Source organism: Sarcophilus harrisii, chromosome 1, assembly GCF_902635505.1.
Source record: "Sarcophilus harrisii chromosome 1, mSarHar1.11, whole genome shotgun sequence".
Classification (NCBI taxonomy): domain Eukaryota; kingdom Metazoa; phylum Chordata; class Mammalia; order Dasyuromorphia; family Dasyuridae; genus Sarcophilus; species Sarcophilus harrisii.
Window position 1 is genome coordinate 124,285,751 of NC_045426.1, and position 7,289 is coordinate 124,293,039.

The window sequence follows — 7,289 nt, forward strand, 5'->3', positions numbered from 1 at the left end:
TCCCACCTTGATACTTGTTAGCTTGTCTCTCCTCTGAGCCTTTCATCTGTAAAATGAAGGGATTAGACTTAATGACCTTTAAAGTCCTTTTAAGCTATAAATCTAGGATTTTACAATAAAGGCATTTCATTAATTAATTTATTTATAGGCAATCAGGATAAAGTGATATGTCCAGGCTTACACAGATAGCTAGTAAAAGATTGGGTAGTATTTAAATTCCAATCTCTGTACTCTAGGGCCTAATCCCCATCCACTGTGGCCACCTAGTTGCCCTGAGGTATTATTTGGCTTCACAGAAGTAGCACAGTAGGTAGTCCATAGGTCAGGCAAAATGAGAGCATCTAGGAGATCTCAGAGAACTAAGAAAATGGGCAAAGAAGGCAGCAGAACAGATATCCAGCTTCAGGATCCAGCATAAGTATTGTTCATTATTATAACTAATACTATTTGCTCTATGTTAAGTGCCTATGTCCTGTGAAAGTGGGGGTGCTTGAATGAGAAAGGCAATTCTAGGTATGAGATGGGGATTCTAAATTCATACTATTTTTTATATTTTTAAGTGACTTTTATATGGTATCCTAGTTTAAATGCCAAACATTGCCAAGGCCACCATTTGGGATTGAGGGAAAGAGAAAGAAAGAATTCATACACCTCCTTATAAATTTTATCTCATTTGATCCTCACAATAACCCTGTGCTGATCTTACCCCTATTTTACAGTTGAGGAAATCGAGGTAAAGAGAGGTTGTGAATTGTCTAAAGTCTCATAGATAATAAATATCTGTAGCCAGATCTGAATTCAGGTCTTTCTGACTCCTGACCCAAAGTCTATACACTGAGACATTTAGCTTCTATTTTGATGATGATGGTGGAAGAAGAGAGAAGTAGAAGAAGGAGAGACAGACAGACAGAGACAAAGAGACAGAAAGAGATAGAGGGAGGGAAGGAGAGAGGGAAGGAAAGGGAGAGAGAGAAACAGAGACAAAGACCAAGAAAAAGAGAAAGGAGAGAAAGAAGAAGAAGGGAGGGAGAGAGGGAAGGAGAGAGATGGAGATAGAAATAGGGGAGAGAGACAGAGACAGAGAGAGAGATGGAGGGAGGGAGGGAGGGAGGGAGGGAAGGAGGCAAGGAGAGACAGAGAAAAAGAGAGAGAGACAGAGAGAAGAGGAGGAAGAGGAGGGGGAGGAAGAGGAGGGGAAGAAGAAGAAGAAGAAGAAAGAGGAGGAGGAGAAGGAATAGGAGGAGGAAGAGGAAGGGAGGGAGACAGAGACAGAGAAAGACAAAGAGAAAGAGATAGATAGAGAAACAGAGAGAGATAGAGAGAGGGAGAGAAAGAGCTGAAAACCCAGGGTGTATGTCTATAAAGGGGAAAGTCCCTGAACAAGGTAAGGTGGAAAATTAGTCTGGAGGGTTATGAGCTGTGAGTGTGACTGGCATGGGTACTTCCTCAAAAGGAGGTTACAAGGAAGGACTCAGTTGGAGGGAAAGACCTTAACGATGGAAGAGTAGATAGGAAGGTACTCTCTTCTCCAGACTCAGAGGGGACCACAGAGTATCATGCTAAGTGGATAAATCTGATACTGAACTCTCTCACTGGATAATTAATATCGTGATACACTAACAGGCTTATGGAAGGTAATATGAGACTTAATGTTACTGTTACTACTACAGTGCCCCAAGTGTCACATAGTATAGACACAAAGTGGCACATTCTGAACTCATGCATACGGCAAACAAGCACAGGTAATAGTTAACTGTTGACAGATAAATGAGCTATCTCATTTTGATGGTTCAAGATCATAGTAATTAAAAGGGAACTTGGGCAATCTTGGGGGTAGGGAGTAAAGCCAGTTAAAGAAAGAATAAAAAATTCATTAATCAGAAGGGCACAATTCAGTGTGTAGCTGAGAGCAGAAACAATGGAACTGAAGAGAGTGTGTAGGCGTCTTGATTATTCTTGTGCTGGTTGTTGTGATTGTTGGTCCTTCCTTCTGGAAGAGAGATTACAAAGGTGATGTCTTGGCTCACTCATGAATTGGATTTAAGTGAGACAGAGCTGCCTAAAACTGTCAGCCTCATTATCTTCTCCAGAGTCCAGTAGCAAGATGGAAGTCAAGACAACTTTCTAAATTAATGTCTTTCTGAGGCAATGCCCATATTTATCAGGCAGGCAGGCAGACAGGAACCTGGGATGTGGGAATAGACTGTTTTTGGATAACTGAAATGAATTGTATAGAATAAGCTAGACCAAGCTGAATTCCAATTTTTTATGTATCACAGGAAAAGCTAACTTGTATAGACCTTATGTGTCACAACTATAACAAGGTCATTTTTATTGTATTTGAAGCAACTGCCTGAAAATAGTCATCCATGGCTGGGGGCGTATGTGGCTAGTTTGGAGGCCAGTCCATAGGTAGAGGCAACTAAATCTGAGAAATAGAACCTTGGCTATGAGACATGACCATCAAAGTAGAGAGGCTTCTGGCCATCAGACATGGCTTGATGAGCTAAAGAAATGGGATGATTCAGCTATGGTATCTTTTAGATAGTAGAACCTTCCTCAATCCCTCTTATTTCTAGTGCCTTCTTTCTGTTAATTATTTCCTCTCCTCTTTATAGCTTACCTTATATATTTGTATTTCTCCTACATTAGGTTACTAATTACTTAAGGGAAAGGACTATCTTTTACTTCTTTTACTATCTCCAGCATTTACCATAGTGCCTGGCACATAATGTGTGCTAAGTAAATATTGATTAATTCATTGTACTCTGCATCATTCTAGAGTATTCTTTCCTACCATTGCCCTAGAATAGATGAAGAGAGTGTTTCTGTTAAAACACTCCAAAGTGACTCCTCAGACATAAGTTCTTTCTTTAAAAAACAGAACAAAATATTTTACCTTTGGGACTGGACCGAATTTTATTGGTAGAGGGAACTCTCAGTAAGAAAATTTCTTCTACCAATGCAGGTTGGCATTGGCTGGGAAACTTAAAGTCTTAGGGAGTTTCTTGGAGCACTGGGAAATAAAGAGACTTGCCTAGGATCATGTGGCTAGTTAGTGTGTATAGATGGCGGGGTGGGGAAAAGGAGAGAATTTTAACCCAGGTTTTCCTGAGGTTTTCTGAGGGTTGGCTCTTTAACCCAAATATTCCACTACCATTCTCATATTGATGTGGTTTATGATGTAGAATTTGGTGCTAAATGGTATTGTTTGAGAACCAAAATATTGTGGGTGATGTAGATACCAGATGATGGCAGGCACCAGAAGTTGGGGTTCAGTCATGTGAAGAATACACAATGGCCATTCTCTTTGGCAAAAGGTAGATTTATTTAGGGGAAGTAGTTAGAAAAAATGAAGGGTTACCATAGAGTAGAAGAACATATGCAAGACAAGTTCCTCAGTGGAACTCATAATTACTCAGTAGAAAGAGAGTATCCTATAAGGTTGGGGAATGTCCTTAGCTGCCAGGCTAAATTCTGAAAAGGACTTAGGATCTTTTTTTTTTTTTTCCTGAGGCAATTGGGGTTAAGTGACCTGCCCAGGGTCACATATCTAGGAAGTGTTAAGTGTCTGAGGTCATATTTTGAAGAGGGGACCCTGAAACTCTAAAGCTCCTTGAAGGAGAAATTCTCCTTGAATCCTGCCTCTGTGGGACCCCTCCCCAGGGACCCGAGATAAAGTGATTTATTTAGGTGGGGCTAGTTGAGTCCAAAGCTAGAGAATTCCAACCCCATTGAATTAAAGAAAGACTCATTCAATTCTATTGAATTCCAGTTCAAACTCCACCCACCAGCTCCCATCAGGAGCCAAGGCTTCTATTATAAAAAGAGCCAATTTTAAGCCCAGTCCTTGCAGAGGACCTAATATGCCATCCATGGCATAGTAGCAATCTCTGTCCGCTGAAATGATATTCTCTTTCAGCATTACCCTCTCTTTATCTCCCTCACCTATTTCCTTAACAAGACTTTATATCTCTCTGCCAGGATCTTTCTACTAGAAAGAAACTTTCCTTCTCTGTCAGGACCTTGCCACTGAGGAATTCAGTTTTTCTATTCATGTATAGCAAAGGCTGACTTCCCAAGGCCAATGATAAACTTTTACCAGTCTAGTTTTTCAGGTTCGTAAATTCCTTTACAAAGGACCTCTGGCACTGCCAAACCGGGGTTCCCCCAACTCCCTACCCATGCACTGAATCCCAAAGGGGATTTAGGGGAGCCAAACTTCTTCATTTGGTTCCCTATACCCCAAACTTGCCACTAACTTCATTTAACTTCCTGACCACCAGGAACCTTAATCTCATCATTTTGGTTCCCTGAATCTAATCCCATCAATTTGAATTCAGGTCCTCCTGACTTCAGGGCTGGTACTCTATCTACTTCGCCACCTAACTGCCCCTAACTTAGGATCTTTAAAGAATTAATTAGGTATAAGGAGGAGAAGTGACTTGAGAAGCATAATGAATTTAGGAGAAATATCATGTGGCATAGGGGAAGGGGAAAGATAACCTCAAGGCAGAGTTCTGTGGCAGACTGATCAGAAGGAAGGCAGTAGCCTTAGAATGGCCCATGAATAGATTTGTTTTTTAATAAAATAAATGTTTATTGAATTGAATCAATCACATAATAATATTAAGAAAAGAATTGGAGAAGAAAATAATCACATTTTGCATGCTATAAATAAACAATTAGAAGTGGTCAATAAAGAAAAAGAAAAAAGAGAAAGAAAGAAAATATTGGGATCAATTATGATTTGGAAACCATAAATAGATTTTATAGGGAAAATTTAACCTCAGGGACATGACTGGGATTTCTGACAGGGTATGGCAAGGTGAGATTGCTCAAGCTCTCTACAGAGAGAGGATGGGTCTCAGGGATTTGACATAACTTGGATTTCAGACTAGATGACTTCCCCAGAGGGTTGGACCATGTTAACCTGATCTCCATCAGAGCCTTCTCCCTGTCTGCCTCAGGGATTTTTAGTAATTTCTCTGCTAACTACACTTAACATTGAAAACCTCATTGATACCTTCTTCTTCATATACTTTCTCTTCACCATTTTAAACTTTTTTCTTATAGATTATTATTAATTGAAAGAAGTTATCGATTTTCTTAATATGCTGAGAATTCCTGATATCTTTTTTTTCTGAGGCTCACTGTCTATAATCATAAAGCAAAATCAGGTTCACAAAGGCCAAGTGAAAATTCTTTCCTGACACCAGTCTTGGTTTCTTCATTTGATGGAAATAAAGGCTGAAAGGGATAGATCTTATAGTTTGGGATGAGTGGGAAGAGATGTTTTTAGGGCCCTCATCATTCTGGAGAGCAATAGGGAAAAGACAGAGGGTGTTTTAGTAAGCATGGGAGACTTGAAATTTATCCCCACACACATAACACACATTTACACAGAGACTCTTTTCATTGATTCTTTATTGTAACCATTTTCTTTTGATAGATTCAATTTCTTCAAGTAGATTCTCTCTTTCCCGCTATTCTTTTCAGCTCATTCACTCCTACCATTTGTTCCTCTTCATCTCTTCTTCAAGTGCTAAAGGAAATCACTTGCTGGGCCCCTCCAAACTCCAGCCAGTTGGGGAAGGAGCATTTCTTGAGAGAAGGCAGTCAGGGAAAATTTAAGATCCTATCTCTCTTGCCCTGTCTTCGAAGCCCTAGGTCCATAGCCGTGATCCTGTTATCTATACTCTGGCCCAGCCTGAAAGGAAAAGAGATCTTTAGAAGTTGGGACCAGTGGATCTAAACTTCCCAGCTTTAGGGGATCTCCTTCTTAGGACTCCAGGATTTTTTTCCTGGATTGTAGGGGTCATGCTTTCTAGCTGGCTCTGAGAGTTAGAAATGGATGCCATCCTTTTGCAAGTATCAGCTCATCCATTAAATAAATTGGTAGAGATCTATATGGGGATTCTGGGCTCCCTTACCTCAAGGTTCTAGGCTCAGGGCCTGGCACCCCGTTTCTTTTGTTCTGTGTTCTGAAGTTTGATCAGCAGCTTCCTCTCGTGGCCTCCTGGGCTGGGTCGGTTAGTATGGTTGGCGGCTTCTCTCTTACTCCGACCCTTCCCACTCCCTCTTCCTGAAATAGAAGGCAGTAATTCTAAGAATAAGGTGCTCAGAGAGCATGGTGGGTGGAAGCCACTTAGTGGCTATGGTTGTGAGAGGCCAACAAAGAGATAGAGACATGATGGGGCGGTGGCAATAACACTGGACAGGAGGCAGAAGACCTGAGTCCTATTTCTAGGTCTCTCCTTAACCTGCTGTGTAAAATCTGGGCAAATCATTTTATTCTTCTCAGCCCCTCTGTAAAACTCAGAGGGTGGATTAGCTAATTAGATACTTTCTCAACAGATATTTATTAAGCACTTACTATGTGCAAAGCATTGCATTATATACTGCAGAACCAAAGGCAAAAAAGAAAAGTCCTTGCCTTTAGAGAGCTCACTGGAAACAACACATACACAGATAAATGAATGCAAGGCAGTTTGAAGAGGCAAAGATTAAAAAATGGAAGGCTAAAAAAAACAAGGTAGCAATTGAGCTGACTCAATTATAAGGAAATAAGGATTCTGAGAGGCTGAGATAAAACACCAGAGGATTCTATAGAGTTGTTATGGGACTGGCTGGGACCTAGGAATAAAATTAAATGGATTAAGGGTGGGGTAGGTATCTAGTGGTTAGGTTCTAGAGATTCAAAGCTGAGTCTGAGCAGGGAACGAAAATGAGGAGGTATCTAAAGGAAGGAAGGTGGGGCCATATCTCTCACCCAGATAAGAATCTGTAAAGTTGTATACGTCATATTCGTCCAAACAATGTGGCTCCTCATCTTCCAAGGTCAGAGACTGGAATGGTGGAGAAGCAAATGGAGCTGCTGCCATTAGGACTGGAGAATTCTATTCCTTCAGGGATGAATCTATCTGAATTCTTGCTCGTGAATTTCTCTCTGTGTATGTCTCTCAGTTTTGCTTCTCCCTGGGACAGCTCTTTCCCAAATTTATAGGGTTGGGTTGCCTGTGTACACAATCCACGCTGGCTCTGTCTGATGCAATCTGGCCCCATCCCAGAACCTCAGAGTCCAGTATAAACAGAAATGGAATCACAACAGGAAAAACGTTCTGTCCCATGACTCCTATCCCCACCAGCAGCTGTAACTTTTCCTCCTTTCATCTAACTCAGGTTCTCTCCCATATGGATATTTTCCCATGGGCTAACTCTTATTTCAGGATTCTGGGGTCTTTGGAAGAGAACAGGAAAAGGGAGAAGAGGAAAAGGAGAAAGAAGGG

The 7,289-nt window shown here is 41.0% G+C and overlaps 1 long non-coding RNA gene across 1 annotated transcript; it reads right to left on the bottom strand.

Moving 5' to 3' along the window:
- Window positions 1-5,409: 5,409 nt before the first annotated feature.
- On the bottom strand, window positions 5,410-6,987 carry LOC100935112. Its single transcript, XR_147561.3, has 3 exons — window positions 6,773-6,987; window positions 5,934-6,085; window positions 5,410-5,710 (listed from the first exon to the last, which is right to left on the bottom strand). It is a non-coding gene; the product is annotated as an uncharacterized LOC100935112 (long non-coding RNA).
- Between the last annotated feature and the right edge of the window lie 302 nt (window positions 6,988-7,289).